At 38.0% G+C, this 21609-nt stretch overlaps 2 long non-coding RNA genes across 3 annotated transcripts in view; one reads left to right on the top strand and one right to left on the bottom strand.

Annotated features, from left to right (window-relative positions):
• Positions 1-21609, bottom strand: part of LOC123843926 (uncharacterized) — a 53005-nt gene that overhangs the window by 29424 nt on the left and 1972 nt on the right. Inside the window, exon 2 of one of the 2 annotated variants that reach the window (XR_006790671.3) lies at positions 7308-7357. The exons of the other annotated variant lie outside the window; for it this stretch is intronic. This is a non-coding gene — a long non-coding RNA (uncharacterized LOC123843926). The remainder of the gene's footprint in view (positions 1-7307; positions 7358-21609) is intronic. 2 annotated transcript variants of the gene reach the window in all.
• LOC123843925 (uncharacterized) lies at positions 4853-7416 on the top strand. Its single transcript, XR_006790669.3, has 3 exons — positions 4853-4926; positions 5005-5046; positions 7196-7416. It is a non-coding gene; the product is annotated as an uncharacterized LOC123843925 (long non-coding RNA).

The raw sequence follows: 21609 nt of genomic DNA, 5'->3' as shown, positions 1-21609 counted from the left end.
GGAGGGTCAAATACTGGATCCACACGGCTTTGTAGTCATGTATCTCCACCTTAAATGCCCATTGTTCTGAAAGGAAGGAACTTCCCTTTCAGACAATTGGCTCCTTTGGCCACGTTCGACCTTGATCCTCCTTTTCTCTCCTGTGAACTAGTACTGATCTGGTGAACCAGGAATGGACATTTCCCCAACTGAAGACTAAGCTGATGCCTGACCTTCCATGAGAGCGACGTCCTGTAATATGCGTGTTCTGATCTCCTTTTTGGTTGTGGCCTTGAGAAAACTTAAGAGATAAACATTGTGTGATCTTGGCAATAACTTGGAAGATTTTTATTATTTATTTGCATCAAAAGGCCACAGAAGAATAAAGCATTTAAGCCTGTTTTAAGAGCACTCATTTTCAATAAAGAATTATGTAGCATGATCGCTCTCTCTTTCTCTTTTTATTCCCTCCCTCCCCCCGCCCCCACACACTTCCTCCCAGCATATCATTACATAACCACACTTCCCATGTGGGGTGAGGACTGGAGAGGGGAGCATGGAGATAACATTACCTTGAAAGACTTAAATAAACTTGTTTACCACTGTGACCTTCACCCTTTGTCCTAGGTCCCAGCTCCTAACATTTTATGACTTTTAGCATCACCCCATAAGCTTTGGTTGTGGGTCCCTCCCAGAGCTAATGTTAATAAGCGGACGTAAAAATACTCACAGTTACATAGATATTTTTTTAATAAATTTTTTATTCTGAACTAATTATAAACATACAGAGAAGTTGCAAAATTAGTACACAGTTCCCATATACCCCTCCATCCAGCCTCCTCTCATGTTAAGAGTTTACATTTTAAATTTTATTTTTTTATTTATCAGAGAGATAGAGAGAGAGAGAGAGCACAAGCAGGGGTGGTGGCAGGCAGAGGGAGAAGCAGGCTCCCCGCTGAGCAAGGAGCCCACTGTAGGACTCAATCCCAGGACCCTGGGATCATGACCTGAGCCAAAGGCAGACACTTAACTGACTGAGCCACCCAGGTGTCCCTGTTCAGAGCTTACATAACCACAGTAACAATGATCAAAATGATGAAATTTACATTGGTACAAGACTTTTTACCAAACTAAAAACCTTATCCTAATTTCTTTTTTTTTTTATCAATCTTATATAATACACCAGTGCTCCTTACATCACGTGCTCTCCTTAACACAATTACATAGATCTTAAATATGAACACACTCTAAGACAAAGGGAGTGGAGTTTATCCCAGGATGGGTGTTTAAGAGATAGGATATACAGGCCAGGTGGCTAGAACACTGCTTTACACACTTGCATCTATGACCTTCACCCCCATGCCTACCTGTCAAGGCTTCACCTCCTCCTCCTCCAGCCTTGACTGAAATCATCGAGCTACGTATGAGGCTTTTTTCCTTCCCACCCCTTTTCTCCTCTCTTCTATTACTTTTTCATAGTTAACGTCTATGTGGAACTAACTCACTGCACTGTTTTTCAATTCGTACTCCCCAAAGTCTCCTCTGGAGTCATAAAACCATGAATAAGAGGAATTAGCAAACAGAAAGCCTATGATTTTAGAGTATCTGGAGTAAATGGGAATCTAACTAGGCTGGTGCTGGTTTACAATTAGGAGAGGGATTATATCTGCCTTTACTCACTATCTCTGAAGGTAACCTGGAGAAATATGACTAATTTGGGGGAGAATTACCACATTCGCCCATAGCTCTAGGTCAGGCTCTCTCTCCCCGAGCTGTGGTAAACCTACAGGCCCCTTCTTACAGAGAAAGCACCAGCTAGCACCCCTGCTGCTTTATAAATGCTCTCTCCAACCTGAAGGGTTTGTGCTCACAGCACAGTGCCATTTTCATTTAGAAATGGGCTTCCAATTGTGTTGACACACCTCATTAGCTAAGCCCTACCTCTTAAGTCAGGGTCTTTTGTACAGTTGTTAAGTACGGGAGGAAGAAAAAAATAACAAGGAAAGGGAGAAAAGCATCATTCTTCACCTAAATAAATAAGGGAGGACAACGTTCTTTATTCCAAGTCCCTTGCAACATGTAATTCTAAACTTTATTATTGTTGTTGCTATTGTTTTCCTCTATTTCACCTTTCTTCCCCCCCACCCCACCCCGCTGGGGCAGGAAGTCACGTTAGCTGTGGACGAGGAGGGTGAGGTTAGATCTGGGTTGTGCTTTTGAGAATTATAGAGAGATGGCTCAATATTGCTTTTCTCTCTATGGCTTCCACCGCTGTGCATTCTCTTCATTGTCAGGTGTGCCATTTGGAAGTGCTCAGTAGAATTTATTTAAATGTTTTATTTTATCAGCCTCTGCTGAGGGCATATTTGGCACTTTATTTTACTTATTGGTTTATTCGATGAGTTGTTTCTCGGTTGTCTAAGGGAATATGTGTCCTGGTAACTACAGCAGGTGTTTAAACGTTTGGCAGGGCTTGTCACTTGGAAGAGAACCAACCCAGCTCGGGCCACATCCTGGGGTAGTAAATTTCGGCTCTACTGTAGGTTTCTCTTGTTCTTCGATGATTTACATGTCAGGAAGAGCATCTAGGAGGTTCTATTGAGTTAGATGACTGCCGTCCTCAGAAATATTTAATGAACCAATTCTCATGGTAAGACCAGGCTGGAGACAATTGCTCATTCCTTTTGCTCTTTTTCTTCCTGTTTCTTTCTAAGTGCTTTCTTGAGAAAGAGAATTGCATCATAAACCTGCGGTATGTAATTAATATGTGATACATGCCTTTTTCTGGACACTTTTGTGTATTTGATGATTAGCTTTTGCTAACAGCAGAAAGAGGAGGGAGAATGTCAAATGAGAGAAGCTACTGCAAAGGCTTTATGTAACAAACCATACTGTCAAACATTACCAGAAAAAACACAGCTGCAGAATGGTGGCAGCACACAGGGCAGAAAAGCACCAACGGCCACCAGAGATAACAACATACATTTAATTTCCTTGAAGTTCTTTATTTACAGGTTATGGTTCTGCAAAGCATATTCTGGAACTCTCTTTGGGTAAACTGATAGTTTTTAGAGCCAGAACATTCTTCTTCGCAAACTCAGTGGCCCTCTTCCCAGGTTTCATGGAATTAGTTTTGTTTTAGCTCTCATTTTATGTCCTTTTCATTTGACCTATTTTTAAGCTGTAATCTTGCTTCATTCTAATTATTGGCTGTCTTGAACGATTTTTCCAGAGATGTCAAAGGATGATTCTAGTTTTGAAATGCAACACTCCACCTAAAACAATCAGCAAGTAGCCCACTGCCTGAAACGTGTATCCTATTCTGTTCAAAAACATTTCCTACAGTTTGGGAACTGTGTTAAAGTCTCTACTCACTCATTTAAGACATGGAGATACCACAATCATTCTAGTCAGTCTCAAATTATGCTCTGGAAAAATTGCCCTAGTGTTCCCAAAGCTTGAATAACCGTAATAATCAACTTCTTGAAAATACAGATTCTTGCCTGGAATTAGACTGGTTTGGACCAGAATGTCCAGGGTGTATGGAGTTGAACCAGACAAAAGAAGGTCAGAACCAAGAGTCCAGAGACATACCAAAGCTTCTAGAACACAATGGTAATCAGATGATTGGTCTAGACTCGGGAAGACGAGAATGTGAATATGAAAAGAGAATTTAAAATTGGGAGATGATGCCAAGGGGAAAAAATAGCTGGCATATGAAGCAAGATGAGATGGAATCCCATGTGTCTCCCTAAGCAGAGACAGAGTAGGTAGTTACTATGGGGCCTGTCTCTATAGAGACATCTGGCAGAGATCCAAAGAAACAGCTCTTCAGACATTCAGTAGTAGATGTCAAGAGCCTCCATGCAGGGATGGGGCACACACTAGGTGTAAGACCAGGTGAATAAATATAGCTCAGGGACAGGAACCCAGCCCAACAGAAACTTGGTTGCACTCATCACAGTTGACATTGTGAAAGCAAACAACCTGATTTAACATGGAGATAAAACATCTCAAATATGAGCCCTTAAATTCCTTCTGCCTAAAGCCTGGGCTGGTTGTATTGTATGGGGTAAGTCTCAGCCCATAGGTGAGGACTGAGTGTACATTTTCTCAAGCGATACTCTGCTCCACAGGACGAGAGCCAAGCACATCACTGCAATCTCTAGGGAGGTATGGGGAAAGAGTGGGTGAGAGACTGGGGCCATGATTTGCAGAAAGGCAGCCTTGGGAAACAGTAGAAGTCAGCAAGCATGGAAACTGTCCTTTGGTGACACATCAGTCTTTTTTCTTCCTACCCTCACCAGCTATCTGTGCCTCTCACCCATTTTTCTTTCATCTGTTGACATATGCTCCCCAAATAATGTACTTGTGTGGAAGCATATCTTCATTGCCCTGGGGAAGTATTATATACATTTATTATGTGGGAACAGAGCTATATGTAATAAGCTCCCCCTTTTTAATGGAAAACATGACTTTTAAGGTAGAGACAGTAGTGAAGCCTGCAACCCCATCACTGAATTACTGTCGGAAGGAAGAATCCAGCCTCTGGCACCTCCGCGGGGCTGGGAGAACCGCTGGAGCCAAAACTGAGAAAACTTCATGTTTTGTAACCCACAGCAGTATTGATCATTCTCTGCTGCCTTCTGTGGGAACCAGAAATAATTGCAGCAAGAAGGCTGGCCAGGGGCATGTGGAAAAAGAGGTTTCCAAGTAGTTGAAGAAGCACCAGGGAAGGGAGTAGCTATCGACTGGGACCTCCAGGTCCCAGGCTGCCTATTGCAACCTGCCTTTTCCTCCATTTACCTTTGGCCAGTGTTGATGTGGAGTAATCAGGAATGTTTCTTCATTCCATTATCAAGCAAACTCCGAAGGAAAGTCTTCCCAGACCACCTCCTGGTTGCTCTCATTTCTAAATTTTTAGCTGGTGACTAGAGTTACTACGAGGTGGGGACCTGGTACCCAATGACTTAAATAATGCATATTTATTTATATCTTTGAATAAGTTTTTTTTTTTTTTTTAAGGCACTTACTGTTCTAAGAACTGTCACAGTGAAGCTGAAGGGGGTGAGTTTGGGCTGGAAAGACAGTTTCTGTTTCGTGAGTTTAAATTAAATCCTTGGCATTATAAAACATTACAGATACATTACCATTGTCGATTGTGCATCGTTCGTATGTTTTTGCTATTGCATTATTCAGAATTAAGTTAAAAATTCTTTTTATTGTGTCTTAATGTTTCTAGGATGTGGACAGATCAATATTTCTAGTCTGTGCACACACTCTACCTAAGGGCTGTGAGTCATATTTGCTTTGAAAGAAATAGCACTTAAGGACTGTCAGTCAAGTCAGTTGTAAGAAACGTAGAACTCTTTAAGAATTACTCTGCCTCCTCCTCATATCTAAATATAGCTAACCAGTTGCAGTGTCTAAGAAAGATAGCTAAGCTGTATTTAAAAATGGGTGCAATTGCAATTAATCAATGCAAATAAATAATGCAAGGTCTTTTTACCTATATGTATCAAATATAGAATCTTTATTAAATTAACATTTATGTAACAGTATGAGTAAGGCATATTTGTAAGGAAGTGACCCAGTTTACCAAAGTCATTTGTATGTCAATATTATAGTATTTTGTTTTAATAGGTCCCTATGCCCTGGCTGGGAAAACACTGGGCAGTGTGTTCACACGCTGGGCTGGGAATGCTAGTCTCCTTTTGGCCACTGCTTAGCTGCATGACTTTTAAAAAATCACTGCCTTCATTTCTTCCCTCCCAAGGTCTGAATCTCCTTTCAGATGACAGGTTGAGGACGACTATTGAGAATTGACTGTATATTTTCAGATTTACTTGCTTGTCCCTATGAGAAGTTGGCATTAATAATGTACAGCTTGATAGAGAAGAAATCCTCTTTTAGCACTAAAACTGGCTTGCCTAATTCAGATCAGCTTACTGTTCCTGAGAGTAAATAAAAGCAAAATTGTCCCTTTGGTAGCTAAGAGACAAATAACGTAACAACTATTTATCCAGTGACTACTTACCTTAGGCCCCTCACTATGTTACTTGTGTGTATATTTAATCTTCTCCCTGAGTGAGCTTCCATTTACCTACCACATAATCTATATTTGCAAAGTGACATTTGGATTCTTCTGGCATATTACTGCCACGGGTGCCAATAAAGGAACCATACTGTGCCCTAATATCCCTGATTATATTTGTATCAGGGTCTGTAGAGGTTGTATCAGCAGACGGAACAATGGACTGTACCATTAAATTAGCACAATTTTGCAGCATTGCCTGGCAGACTCTCACACTTAATCCAAGAGGTTATTCAACCCTATCCAATATAGATTACTCTATAAATATTTGCCCAAGCTCAGCACCAGCCGTTATATCACTAATCACACGCAGGTTTGTTATAGCGAAGACCCCCAGCGTCAGCAATTTGAAAAACAAAGCTAATTAGTTTTGATTTAGGGATGGGAAGACTTACTAAGTTGAAAGTGAAGAGTTCGCATAGGATAGCGGCTATTTAGAACACATATGAAGGTGAAAGATTTACTTTTGTTTGCATAGGATTTTGAGAAGGAATGGAAAGACTGTTAGGCTAAGGATATGGGCATATGCGACAAGACCCAGTGATGATGGCAGTGAGGGTGGGGCAAGAGAACAATCCCCTTAAAAATGCTACTGCAGGTAAATACCCATTAAATAAATAGTGTACTTTCTATGCAACCAGGTTTAGGACAACTCCCTGGCTTCCCCTTCCAAACAGATCACTGATCCTAAACCCCTCCAATAGGAGAATTCTGGTACTAACAACAGTGTTGACCCATATGGTTTGATTTGTGGGGAAGGTAGCAAAGGAAGACCTTACCCCTATATCCCTCAGCTACCAGTCTCTTATGGTACTGAGGTTATTATTATTATTATTATTATTATTATTATTATTATTATTATAGTGTTTGCATCCTTTAAAAAATATTTTGAATTGCAAAAATTTTCCTTAGTAACGTATATCTTTATTAGCACCTAATAACACAGTATTACTTATTCCAGTTTCTGGAAAGGCACTATCAGTCAATGGAAAGACCTCATTCCTGAGACATGAAATGAAGAGAACTAACATTAATTGAGCCCTTACATTGGGTCAACCACTGTGCTACCCTCTTTAATACACTTTCATTTCATTCAATACTCAGAAAAATTTTATTTGGCAGGGCCCATAATATCCCCTTTAAGGATGAGGACACTGAGACTCTATGGGTTTAAATGACTTAGCTATGGTCATTTCACACTGTCACCCATTGAAAACCAGACTCTTCTACTCACAGTTGAGATCTTGGGTAAGTTGTTTCTCTCTTTGGGGTCAATTGCCTCCTCTGTGGAGTAAGAGGAGCAAGTGAGATCACTGGTCTTTCAGCTTTTTTGATTATACTACTCTATCAGTAAAAAAAAAAAAAAAATGAGCATTTACCCTCTAGCTTATATGTATTATAAGATATATATATATATATGGACACACAAATATATGCTATTATGAACCCATTTGCTAAATAACAAGCTCATTTTTTTCTTAAATTTTACATTTAAAATACATAAAATATAAATCCTAACATCTTTCTTCCTCAACTGAATGAATCAAAACTCCTGTGCATCCTACTTTGGAAACTGCTGGACTAGATGATCTCCACAAGTTCTGAAAATCTACGCTTCTAGGTTGTCTGTTCAGTTTTGCAAATTACAGAAAGAACGTGTTGATAAAAATCTTACTGCCATAGGTTAATTACAATAGAGGAGCCAGGAAGAACTGGAAAAACTAGGTCAGGAAAGTTCAGTTGCAAGCAGTGAATGATGTAATGTGGAGAAACGAGGAACTCAATAAATAGGGAACAAGTAAGGATCAAAGGAGGTTACAATTAATAAAAATAGTCATAATAGTGATAGCATAGTAATAGCAATAGCATCCTTTCTATGTCCTACGTGCTGTTTAATAATTTTGCGTGTGTTTATTTATTTAATTAATCATCACATTCCTATGAAGTAGGAATGAACTATTATTATATCTGAATGAGAAGTAGAGGAGAAAATATGGAACAGAGAGGTCATGTAACTTATCAAAGGTCATATATCTAATAAATGGCTGAACTGAAATTCAAACCTAGTCACTTGGTCTAAAGAATGAGCTACAAAAAGAAGCAGAGAGGACAAAAGATCATAAAAAAAAATTGTTAAGCCTAAGTGGATATTTGTTCGTTGTCTTGTTAGAAGCCAAGACTCCCTACATCCTTCCTAAAACCATTCCTCGTTTCCCAGTCAACATTTGGATGAGGTTCTCTCTCATCCCCAATTCTGAAAGTAGACCCACACAGCAGTTGTATTAGTTCTCCAGGGTTCTCCAGAGAAACAGAACTAGTAGGATAGATGGATAGATAGATAGATAAATAGAATAAAAGATAAATAGATTTATTATAAAGAATTGGCTTGTGTGAGGATGGAGGCTGGGAAGTCAAAATCTCCAGTGTGGGCTGGCAGCTTGGAGACTAAGCAGAGCCAATGGTGCAGATGAAGACCACGTGCAGTCTGCTGGAGGATTCCTTCTTGCTCTCAGAGGCTGGACTTTTTGTTCTTTTCAGGTCACCAACTGATTCGATGGGGCCCACCCCCATTATGTAGGACAGTCTTCTTATTCAAGGTTCACAAATTTAAATATTAATCTCATCCCAAAACACCTTCCACATTGACACATTAAAATTCACCACCAAGGCTGTGTTAAGTTATCCAGTGTATTTTATCTACCTCATTTCAGAGATGGATGTGTGGTCCAATTAACACCAATTAGGGTCAGGAAGCTTACCTCTATGACTTCATACATTTCTGGAGACAGGACTACCTTGCAAACATGAGGGGAGAAGTTGCCTAGAATGCAGCCAACACCAAGCAAGCAAAGCTGAGTAATGGGGAGACTCCAAATTCATTCCATAAAACTTGATCTAAGCCCTTAAAGAAACTAGATGTACCTGTGGACTAACCAATTATGTGAGTTAATAAATCCCTTTTAATTGAATTTGCTTTGGGTATTCTGATACTTGGAACGTAAAAAATGCTAACAAATGTATAGAGAGAACTAGGCAGGAGAGGAGCCCAAACTTCTTGAAATCAACCTCAGGTCATAGGCAGCTACCATGTTGTTTCATAAGAGGACAGCTGATTATTAGATCTGGAATAGCATTGCAGACATTTTCATATATTTCTAGGTGCAGAGAAAAGCCTGGATGACATTTACTGCCAGATAACTCTTGCCTACTTCAGGGTTTCACCTAAGTCTCACTTAATGACTAATAAATAAAGAGAAGGATGTGATCACCCATGAATGAGATCAAAAGCAGAAATATGGAAGGATGTGTGACTAAAATTATCCTAATATACTCTATAAAATAATTCATCTTAAACTCTAGCGAAAAATAATCTTGCAAGAATCACCTCTACAAATACTTTACCTTTTTTTTTTTTTAAATCCAGGTCAATCTCTGTATATTTCTTTAAATTTTTTTTTCTATTTTTATTGAGAAATAATTGACATACATCACTGCATAAGATTAAAGTATACCACATGATGGTTTGATTTACATATATTGGGAAATAATTATCACGATAGGTTCGGACAACACCCATCTTCTCATTATAGATACAACAAAAAGAAAAAGAAAGGGAAAAGAATATTCTCCTCATGACAAGAACTCGTAGGATTTATACTCTTAACTTTTCTGTATATCATACACTGGTGTTAGCCACAGTCATCATGCTGTACACTACATCCCTAGTACTTATCCATCTTTTGACCCTTTTCCTCCAATTTCCCCTCCTTCCACCCTCTGCCTCTGGTAACCACAAGTCTGATCTATTTTTCTATCGGTTTGGTTTTTGTCTGTTTGTTTGTTTTTAGATTTCACATATAAGTGAGATCATACAGTGTTTGTTTCGAGTGAGTGTTTGCATTTCCTTTGGATATATTTCCAGAAGTGGAATTGCTGGATCATAGGTAGTTTTATTTTTATTTTTTTGAGGATCCTCCATCCTGTTTTCCATAGTGGCTACACCAATTTGCATTCTCACCAACAGTGTGCAAGGGTTCTCTTTGCTCCATATCCATACCAGCATTTGTTATCTCTTGTCTTTGTGAAGATGGCCATTCTAACAGGCATGAGATGATATCTCATTTGTATTTCCCTGATGACAAGTGATGTTGAGTATCTTTTCAAGTACCTGCTGACCTTTCATATATCTTCTTTGGAGAAATGCCTATTCAGATCCTTTGCCCATTTTTAAATTGGGTTATCTATTATTATTTTTGTTATTGAGTCATATGAGTTGTTTATATATTTTTTCTTTAATCTCTTATCAGATACATATTTGCAAATATTTTTTTCCCATTCTGTATGTTGTCTTTTCACTTTGTTTATGGTTTCTTTTGCTATGCAAAGCTTTTTAATTTGATGTAATCCCACTTATTTATTTTTTATTCTGTTACTTACGCTTTCAGTGTCATATCCAAAAAATCATTACCAGGACCCATGGTGAGGAGTTTATTACCATGTTTTCTCTTAGCAGTTTCATGGTTTCAGCTCTTGCATTAAGCCTTTAATACATTCTGAGTTAATTTTTGTGAGCAGTGTAAGATATAAATCCAGTTTCATTTTTGGACATGTGGATATCCAAATATCCCAACATCATATATTTAAAAGACTATCTATTCTCCATGGAGTATTCTTGGCTTCCTTATCAAATATTAGCTGACCAGATATGCTTAGGTTTATTTCTAGGCTCTTGGTTCTATTTCATTTGTCTATTTGTTCCTATGCCAGTACCACACTGTTTTGATGACTGTAGCTTTACAGTATAGCTTGAATCAGAAAGTGTGAAGCCTCCTGCTTTGTTCTTCTTTCTCAGGATCACTCTTGGAGTCTTTTGTGGTTCCATTTAAATTTTAGGAGTGTTTTTCTCTACTTCTGTAAAAAACGCTATTGGAATCTTGATAGGGATTGCATTGAATCTATAGATGTCTTTTGGTAGTATTGACATTTTAACAATATTAATTTTTCCAATCCATGAACATAGGATACTTTTTCATTTATTTGTATCTTCTTCAATTACTTTCATCAATGTCTTATAGTTTTCAGCATAGAGTTTTTTTTCACCTTCTAAGTTAAATTTATTCCTAAGTATTTTATTCTTTTTGATGTTATTATAGATAGTATTGATTTTTCTTCTCAGAAAATTTGTTGTTAGTGTAGAGAAATACTACTGATTTTTATATGCTAAGATGTTAATTTTGTATACTGAAACTTTATTGAATTCATTAATTAGATCTAACAGTTTTTTGGTTGAGTCTTTAGGATTTTCTCTTATATAAAATCATGTAATTGGCAAATAGAAACAATTTTACTTCTTTTCCAATTCTGCTAACTTTTGTTTCTTTTTCTTGCCTGACTGCTTTAGGATTTCTGGTACAATGTTGAGTAAGAGTGGTGTGACATCTTCGTGTTTTTCCTGATCTTAGAGAAAAGCTCAGTCATTTGTTGTCGTATACCATTACTTTGTAGACTTGGGTGCATGAAAGAAAAATAGAAAGATGTATATCACTTCAATAATTTTTAGAAGACCAGGACAGAATGTACTCTGGGATTTTCCCTATGGGTTGGGCAAGAAAGAGAAAGCAGAATAGTGGAAAAATCTAAATGTGTTGCTCAGCTTGGAGATGGTAAGTTTAGAGATAGGCACATGGAAGCTGGAGTGCTTTCAACTTCAAAGTCAGGCCAAATATGGAATAGACAGAAAAGATGTACCTTCAGGTTCAAACAAATCTTCACTGTCTGTCAAAAGAGGAGCAATGTAGCAATGAGCATCTGGTCAGATAACAGGCCAGGTACTAAAGACAAGTCTTGGGAAGTCAGAAAATAACCATTGTAACCATTGAGTAACAGACATTTTTGGCAGGAAGCCTTCTCTAAGGTCTGGAATGAAAGCAAGACTCTAGACATTGAAGACTAGCAAAGCGTAAGGACTCAAGAATTCAAATGAGATGTATGTCACAGTCCAGAATTGAATCAGAGAAATGTCACACTCTAAAATAATTGCAATCAGGAATTAGGACAGTATGACATAACAGCAAGAACCTTAGACTTAGAAAATGTAGGTTCTAGTTACCAACTGATTTATCTTGACAGATATTATAACCGCTCTGTGCCTCAGTTTACTCTCTGGTAAAGTAAGAGGATTGGACAAGATGAACCCCAATATTCCATGAGAGTGATTTAGGGATTTCCTAACCAAGGAAATACACATTTGTCCTAATCACTAGAGATTTAGGACCATCTGGGAAACCTGTACCTTGGTGTAAATTATTTTAAATTGTAAGGTTCTGGGTAAGATTTCATTTAAAAACAGAATTATACTTAAAAAAAGTTTGAAAACCTCTTGAACTGATGCTACTAGAGTTTGTTTCATTATATGAACATGAGAACCAAAATCATTTCTCCTTCCTGCAAATAACCCTAGATGATAAGTGTTTTGTATTTTATTGATATCATTTGAGAGTATTTTGTGGAAAAAAAAAAAAAGCTTAACGTACCTTTGGCAAGGAAAGTAATCAAATATTTGAATTTCTGATCAAATATATTTATTATTGTATTTTACATTAAAAAAGTAATACATATTATGGCGAACAGTTTTCAAAAATAGAGATAAGTAAAAGGAAGAAAATAGAAATCATACAGATGCCTTTAGGCCAGAAAAAACAATTATCACCATTTTGTTTATTTCCTTCCAGTCCCTGTGTGTGTGTGTGTGTGTGTGTGCGCGTGCGCGCATGCGCGCACATGCGCACAGACACATTGTTTCTCAACGTGGGGGCCCTATATTTATATACTGCATATTTAAAGGTGGGTTAAAATAGACTAGTAGGAGGGACGCCTGGGTGGCTCAGTCGGTTAAGCGTCTGCCTTCGGCTCAGGTCATGATCCCAGGGTCCTGGGATCGAGCCCTGCGTCGGGCTCCCTGCTCTGCGGGGAGCCTGCTTCTCCCTCTGCCTCTGTCTCTCTCTCTGTCTCTCATGAATAAATAAATAAAATCTTTAAAAAAAAATAGACTAGTAGGAGTGTTAAAATATTACGAAAGTAATCACATTATAAGATAATGTAAACATACCGTAAAGGAGGTAAATATAATCTCCTACAAAAGTTCAGTAGAGAAGGAAATCACTTTTAATTTGGTAAGAGCCTCAGAATTATGGGAAAATAGAAGCTAGGTTAGACTATATAAATTTTAGATAAACTGAGGTGAAAAGAAGATATTGTCAGATAAGACAACAGAGGAGAAGTACAGCAATGGAAACAGGTGGAACGTGTGTCAATTAACCAACCCCAGAGTAAGCAACACATATAGACTCTCTCCCTAGTCTTCTGCTTTCTCTGCCTGTCCTGGAATTCCACATACAGTTAAGATATCAATAATTTGTATACTGGCCCCATAAGCTATTAAAATATTTTGGCATTCTTAAGCCATTGCTGACATTGATTCTGAAGGATGGAAGCTTCACAGTGTTGACAGAAAGTCTCCTGTCATTGTCGATGTAGAGCAATCTATTTTCAGATCTCATGGGAAGCAGGAAGCAACTCTCTTTATCATAATAGGGGGTTTAAACCCCATCCCTATCTTTTTTATCCTCTGTAAGTGAGAGCTGCGATGGTCACTGATCTTACAAAGAGATGGCAGACATGGAGAGCATCATTGTCTGTAGCCCGTCAGTGCTTAAAGATCATACTGGAAAGTAAAACCTTTCCATAGAGATCATTTATGGACTTCCATATATATATATATATATATGGACTGCACTATGAGCAGGTGCCCAAGTAAAGACTGAGACTTCACAGTAAAGTTTCTTTTTTTTTTTTTTTAAAGATTTTATTTATTTATTTGACAGAGAGACAGCGAGGGTAGGAACACAAGCAAGGGGAGTGGGAGAGGGAGAAGCAGGCTTCCCACTGAGCAGGGAGCCCGACACGGGACTCGACCCCAGGACCCTGGGACCATGACCCGAGCCGAAGGCAGATGCTTAACCGACTGAGCCATCCAGGCGCCCCTTCACAGTAAAGTTTCTAAAGCATGATGCAGCATAGGTTTTGCTGGACAAAACTAGAGTAGAATGTGCAGGAGAAAAAATTATTCTGGATCAACTTATTGCCAGTTATTGCGTTATTGAATCCAATTATTGCCATTTTCTTCCCAAGAAGGAACTGGAACTGTGGTCAGAGCCTGCTGTATGTTCATTGTATGTTAGTGGTTTAACCAAAACATGGCTGTGCTCAAGGGGCCTCTACATTCTCAATCTGTTTGTTGGAGTCCAGCTCAACACCTCTCAGGAGTTCCAGAAAGAAAATCAACTCCCTAGGACTTTTAGAGAGAGTGGAATACTTTCCTGAAGAGTGTATGGGAAAAGAAAGAGGAGGAAGGTTGCATTACATACTGTGTCTGAAATCCTGATGAAAATCCTTATGAACCACATCTGTTCTTACTCTGAAATTCCTCTTCTTCACCAGCCATCTTGTCTCTTTCTCAACCCTTTGTCCTAGGGCTCCTGCTGACCTATTGGCTCTGGTTTGTAAAGTTTCTGCTCTAGTAATCCTCTCCACTTTTTATCTCTCTTCTATCTTATATAGACTTACTTAAATTCTCTTTATTTAGTTGCCAACTACATTTGAGGGTGTCAAGAAATTGTAAATTAAAAATTTTGCCTAATATAAATTTCATAATTTTACATATGTATACTAAATTTGGTGTTTATTTTCTTTTTTTTTAAAGATCTTATTTATTTATGTGAGAGAGAGAGAGCACAAACGGGGGAGTGGTAGAGAGAGAGATGGAGAAGCAGGCTCCCTGCTGAGCAGGGAGCCCGATGCAGGACTTGATCCCAGGACTCCGGGATCATGACCTGAGCCGAGGGCAGATGCTTAACCAACTGAGCCACCAAGGCACCCCTATTGTTTATTTTCAAAATGTCTGCTTAACAACTTCCAACAAATCCTTTATACTGTTTTCAAAGACAGAAGTTTAAGTTCTGCATAAGTACTCCATTGGATACTGTAAATGGCTGGGTGCAGGTCCAACTTACGTCAGTATTACAACAAGATTCACCCCAGAAGTTGACCAAATGAGGTAAGAAGACCCAGTCCACCTCCCAACATTTTACTTTTACTGTCATATAATGCATACTGCAGATGGGATTGGAAAGGTGGACCAGTTGAGATCATTGTTTCTTGAATCCCTATCTTGAATTTCTAGTAGAGGAGTGGCTTATCAGAGTTGTGCTCCAGAAAGTCCAGACATGCAGAGGTGGATAGAATATACTGGTGCGGAGAGAGGCTAAAATTGGAGAATCCCCTTAAACAATTGTAGTAACTTCTCTGTGGTCACTTGAAAGGTACCCTCTGGAGGGAACCTGAGATCATTTTCCAAGTTCTACTACAGCTTGGGGGAAGTATTTCCTTCATTCTGGACAATTTGTTATTTCTCATTTGGTTTTCCACCTAGAAAGGGACTACTTTGTAAAGTAAATCTGAGTAGTCTGACCTATAGAAAGGCAGAACTTTCTCTTTTTACTTAATAAGTAAGAATTCTGATTTATAAAGCAGCACTAATAAATCTATCAGTATGAATTGATTTTGAAGAGCCTGAACACTGGCCTGGGTCAATAAAAAGGAAGTATTTAAAGATAGAGGCATCTAAGATGCATCTTTGTCATGCTTCCCATCCTTCCCTTTATTTTTCATGGTCGTAGGACATTTCAAGGTCATTTAAAATCTGTTCTTAAGTTTTTAAATCTATGCAAAGAAGGTAATGCCTGTCCTAAAGTGTTGTTTTGAGAATCAAACTATCAGTGGAAGATAAGACCCTTGGAAAAAAAGTGTTGTAAAAATGTAAAGAGTAAAAGGGCAACTTTTAAACAGAAATTGTTTGGCCTGTGTTCCTGATGGGCCATGCCTGGCTGTGCTGAAAGGGTAAAATACATTTAATTTATAGAAAATGTATGTCCCTGTCTACTAATGTTTTCTGTGACATGCTCCATTCCTGGGCTTTTTAAAACATGAAGAAACATTTGTATTAGATTTACATTATTTTTAGGATAAAAATTTTAGTTCGTACAAATTGGTTAACCCCATAAAAATTTTCTGGAATGGTTGGAACGATGTCCAACCATGATGAGCCAAATCAGATGTTCTCAGTGTGGGGTAAGCTGCTTAGCCGACTATATACGGTCTTTCTTAGCATTTAATAATCTCCATGCCTGAGCCTCCCCTTTCCAGATCTCATGCCATACCTTTGTATTGTTGGGATGCCTGGGTGCCTCAGTCAGTTAAGCGTCTGCCTTCGGCTCAGGTCATGATCCCAGGGTCCTGGGATTGAGCCCTGCATCAGGCTCCTTGCTCCGTGGGGAGCCTGCTTCTCCCTCTGCCTGCCACTTCCCCTGCTTGTGCTCTCTCTTGCTCTCTCTCTGACAAATAAATAAATAAAATCTTAAAAAAAAATTGTATTGTTGCTATCACTGATATATCTGTTCTAGAAAGAAACAGGCTTTCGTTTCCAGGACTGTCAAATCAGGAGCTTTCACAAGAACACAAAGATTCACTCTATTATTGCACATCATAGAACTCAAGCCTGTAGCTTGAAAACAGAAGTCTTTGGTGGAGGCATTTGCTTGTTTGACAGTTCTGTTCTAAATTTTGAAACTACTGGTGCTGGAAAGTGCCTGTCTGACAATGGTGTACCAGAGCTTAGTCATGCAAAATAATTATTGTTCACGGTTCCTTAGCTGAAATCAATAGCTATGTGCAAAACACAACATAATACAGAGATCTAAAGTTACTAAATCAAAACTGAGAAAAAGAAGAATTTTAAACAGGTTTGGCAGAAAAAAAGCGGGTTCCACAAGATTTGCCAAGTGATTTCTCTCAGCACATGGAAGGCTTTCATATACCTAAAAGAGGCTCCATTATAGAAGTGATGGTAACTTTTATTAGTACATTCTGGTAATTGTTGTCAGTAAGCTTATGTGATGTGAAAGAAGCAAAAGCAATTATGGGGATATTAGCAAGTGGTGCATAGTGCTTATTTTCTAAACTTGAAATAATATTTTCAGTTTGCTTCGGTGAATTTAGTGTTTTAAAGCCTCCAATATATCATCTACACTGAAGGGATTGATTGAATGAACCTAAATTATGTAACTCAATTGGAGTGTCAGGATGCTTTCCCTGGGCCTATATAGTATGGTCCATGAGTGATTGTAGTGGTATCTGCTGGAAAAGTTAACATTAATCCAGAAATGGAGAATTATGTCTCCATGTTGCCTGAGACATTTGCCAGAGAATCTTGGCAAGATTAGGTGTTGCTCTTTGACTGCTTCAGTGAAAGGGATGATGTCCTTCTTAACACTTGGCAGACAATTATACTTAAGAATATCCCTCTTCTGGGAAAAGCAAATAATATCTACTGTTTCAGTGGAAGAGGGAGAAACAGAAATAAACGAGGATTTCAGTCTTCTCTGAAATATATTTACATTTTCCTTCAGTACTTTCCAACCCAATATTAAGATGGAATTGATAGAGGTGAACATGAACATTCTAGGCTTAGCTCATTACCACCTTCCATAGACTTCATACAACTTTTAAAAATTTATTTGTTATTGAGGTACAATTTGTATGTAGTAAAGTACACAGATTTTAAGTGTACAGTTCAGTGAGTTTTGATAAATGTGTACCCCTATGTAACTGATATCCTGAACATTTTTATCACTCCAGAAAATTTTCTTATGCTCCTTTTCAGCCAACTGGCACCCCATCCCACCACAAACAACCACTTTTCTCATTATGTGATCACAGATTAGTTTTACTTGTCTTTGGGCGCCTGGGTGGCTCAGTTGGTTAAGCGACTGCCTTTGGCTCAGGTCATGATCCTGGAGTCCCGGGATCGAGTCCCGCATCGGGCTCCCTGCTCGGCAGGGAGCCTGCTTCTGCCTCTGACCCTCCCCCCTCTCATGTGCTCTCTCTCTCTCATTCTCTCTGTCTCCAATAAATAAATAAAATCTTTAAAAAAAAAAAAGTTTTACTTGTCTTTGAACTTCATGTAAATGTTTCTTTTACTTGACATAGTATGGAAATTCAGCCATGTTACTATGTGTCAGTACTTTCTTACTATTTTTTGAGACCTAGTTAGTATTTCTGTATGAATGTTACCACAATTTGTTTTCTCTTCTTCTGCTGATGGACACTTAGGTTTTCCCAGGTTTTGGCAATTATAAATGAAGCTGCAAAAAAATTCTTAAACAATTCTCTTTGTGTCTATATGTCCTCATTATAGGAAACTACAAGCCAGTTTTTCTAGTGTGGGTGTTCCATTTCATACTCTCACAGTCAATGTATAAAAATCCCATTTGCTTCACACCCTCATCAATATTTGATTTTGTCTTTTTTTTTTTTTTTAATTCTTGCCATTCTGATGTTTGGGAAGAAGTATCTCATTGTGGTTTTGATTTGCATATCTCTGAATACTAATGACATTGAGCACTTTTATATCTGCTTCTTAGATACTTACATAACTTCTTTTGTAAAGTGTCTATTCAAATCTTTTGCATATTTTTTCTATTTTTAATTGTATATTTTTGTCTATTAATTATTGTTATAGGTATTCTTTGTATATTTTGCATACAAGTTCTTTGTCAGATAAATATATTGAGAATATTTTCTTTCAATCTGTGCTTGCCTATTCATTTTCCTAATTATATATTTTTTAAAAATTTTATTTTATTATGTTATGTTAGTCACCATACAGTGTATGGTGAACACTACAGACGTAGTGTTCCATGATTCATTGTTTGCGTATAACACCCAGTGCTCCATGCAATATGTACCCTCCTTAATACCCATCACCGGGCTAACCCATTCCGCCCGGGCCAGAACCCTCAGTTTGTTTCTCAGAGTCCATAGTCTCTCATGGTTAGTCTCCCCCTCCGACTCCCCCCCTTCATTTTTCCCTTCCTACTATCTTCTTTTTTTTTTTTTTTTAACATATAAAGTATAATTTGTTTCAGAGGTACAGGTCTGTGATTCATCAGTCTTAACACAATTCACAGTGCTCACCATAGCACATACCCTCCGCAATGTCCATCACCCAGCCACCCCATCCCTCCCACCCCCCATCACTCCAGCAACCCTCAGTTTGTTTCCTGAGATTAAGAATTCCTCATATCAGGGGGTGGAGGGATGGGTTAGCCTGCTGATGGGTATTAAAGAGGGCATGTATTGAATGGAGCACTGGGTGTTATATGCAAACAATGAATCATGGAACACTACATAAAAAACCAATAATATAATGTATGGTGACTAATGTAACATAATAAAATAAAATAAAATAAAATAATTCCTCATATCAGTGAGATCATATGATACTTGTCTTTCTCTGATTGACTTATTTCGCTTACCGTAATACCCTCTAGTTCCATCTATGTCATTGCAAATGGCAAGATTTCAGTCTTTTTGATGGCTGCATAATATTCCATTGTATCCTAATGATATTTTTTGACTAGAAGATTTCAGTTTTGATGAAGTCCACTTTTTGAATATTTTTAATCTCTTATAGATAATGCTTGTTCTGTCTTGTCTAAGACATCTTTGCCTACCCCTAGGGTATTTTCCTGTTTTTTTCCAGAAGCTTTAGTGTTAGTCTTTAGGTCTATGATCCATGCTGGATTGATTATTATGTATGGTGTGAACTAGAGTTGAAGTACATTTTTTTTTTTCCATATGGCTATCCAGTTGTTCCAACTCCATTTGTGGAAAACTTTCTTTTATCCATTGAATTGCTTTGGCACCTTGTTGGGAATCAATTGACCAATTAAGTGTGATTATATTTCTGGACTCTATCCTGTTCTTTTGATCTACCTGTCTATCCTATAGCTTTGCCGTATTCTTTTGACTAGCTTCATGAGTTTTATTATTTTTTAGTCCTGTTCCTCTCATTGTGGCTACTTTTACCTCCTGTAGGTATTAGGCTCAGAGTTTATTTTCGAAGTTGGTAAAGCTTCCAAATTACTCTGGATCTCAGAGTGCATATACGTAAAATAGGAAAAATAAGAACTCTGTTATAGGATTGTTGGGAGAGATAAACAATCTAGTATCCTTTTAAAAAGCGTATTATATATTTTTTAAAGGTTTTATTTATTTATCTGAGAGAGAGATTGAGCCACCCAGGTGCCCTAAAAAGCATATTATAATTCTAAAATAAAATTTGTATGCTTAGGGGCACCTGGGTGGCTCAATCGGTTAGGCGTCTGCCTTCGGCTTAGGTCATGATCCCAGGGTCCTGGGATCGAGTCCCGCATCAGGATCCTGCTCAATGGAGAGTCTTCTTCTCCCTGTCCCACTACCCCAGCTTGTGCTCTCTCTCAAATAAATAAATAAAACCTTTAAAAAAATTTGTATGCTTAGAATGTTGCCTATTTTCACTTTTTGGTTCCCTTAATTTTAAAAGTTCTCATGCATGTTTACACAAATCTTCATGAAGGATATGCACTCTTAGTTTCAGGTTACAGGGGCACTTTTTCTGTGGATTTAGAAAAAAACAAAGATCTAAGATAATTATAAGAAATGATGGGCACCTGATCCCCTCCCACTTACAGTAAGCCTTGTCTTGTGGTAATGACAATCTTTTCTGATATTTCTCCTTTGTGGGTTTTCTAAAAGGCAAGAATTGCTAGGCTGTAAATGCTTTATTCTTCTAGACCTTTCTGATCTGATCCCCCTTTTCTTTGTTATGGCAGCTACTCTGCTGAATGACCTTTGCTCTCCCACCCCAAATCATTGACCTTTTAAACTGTTTTAATATTTACTAGGGAATTACTTGTCTTAAAGCTTGAGTTGAATTTTCCGGAAATATTTTATTATAGACTTAAAATGATGGTGAGGAGAAGGGTTCAAAGTCTGAACCCTTTCCTTTACCTGAAATAAAACAAGCTGGATAAAAACTCTTTCTGTCTGTACTCATCTAAGAGCTTATAACAAAGATGAATAGAAAGTGTAAATTCTTTACTGTCCTAGTTCCTACCCCGACTATCATTCTCATTTCTCAATTGAAATATTTTCTTCCTCAAGTTTGGTGGCCTTTGTACTTTTTTGGCCTTTGTGTTTAACAGGTTATAAACTCCTTGAGCAAAGTTATTTGATGTTATTTATCTTAGTTTCAGATTTTAACATCAAGCCAAATGCCTTGTATTCACTTCATAAATGTCTTTTGATTTAAATGTATTACTGTTAAGTACTGATGTTGTACTAAAGCTAGTGTCATACATATAACAGACAGGCAATAACTGCTCATGGTTTATTGACAGCAGGAACTCAAGATTTATTCATTGATTAGTTAAGTTTGAATACATCTTATAATTAGAGCATCAGATGAGTCAGGTCCTCCCTTCTTTTCAAAAACATGTTAGAACTGCTCAACTGGAATTCTGTAGATCAAATTATTTAATAATAGCTCTTTGTACCTTTTTCTGTAATGTTATGGTTTGGGCTGTGTCACCTCATAA

This window comes from Mirounga angustirostris, unplaced genomic scaffold (genome assembly GCF_029215605.1).
Source record: "Mirounga angustirostris isolate CCGP_5_RB_7025 unplaced genomic scaffold, mMirAng1.0.hap1 SCAF_5, whole genome shotgun sequence".
Lineage (NCBI taxonomy): Eukaryota > Metazoa > Chordata > Mammalia > Carnivora > Phocidae > Mirounga > Mirounga angustirostris.
This window is presented reverse-complemented; position numbering and strand designations above follow the sequence as displayed.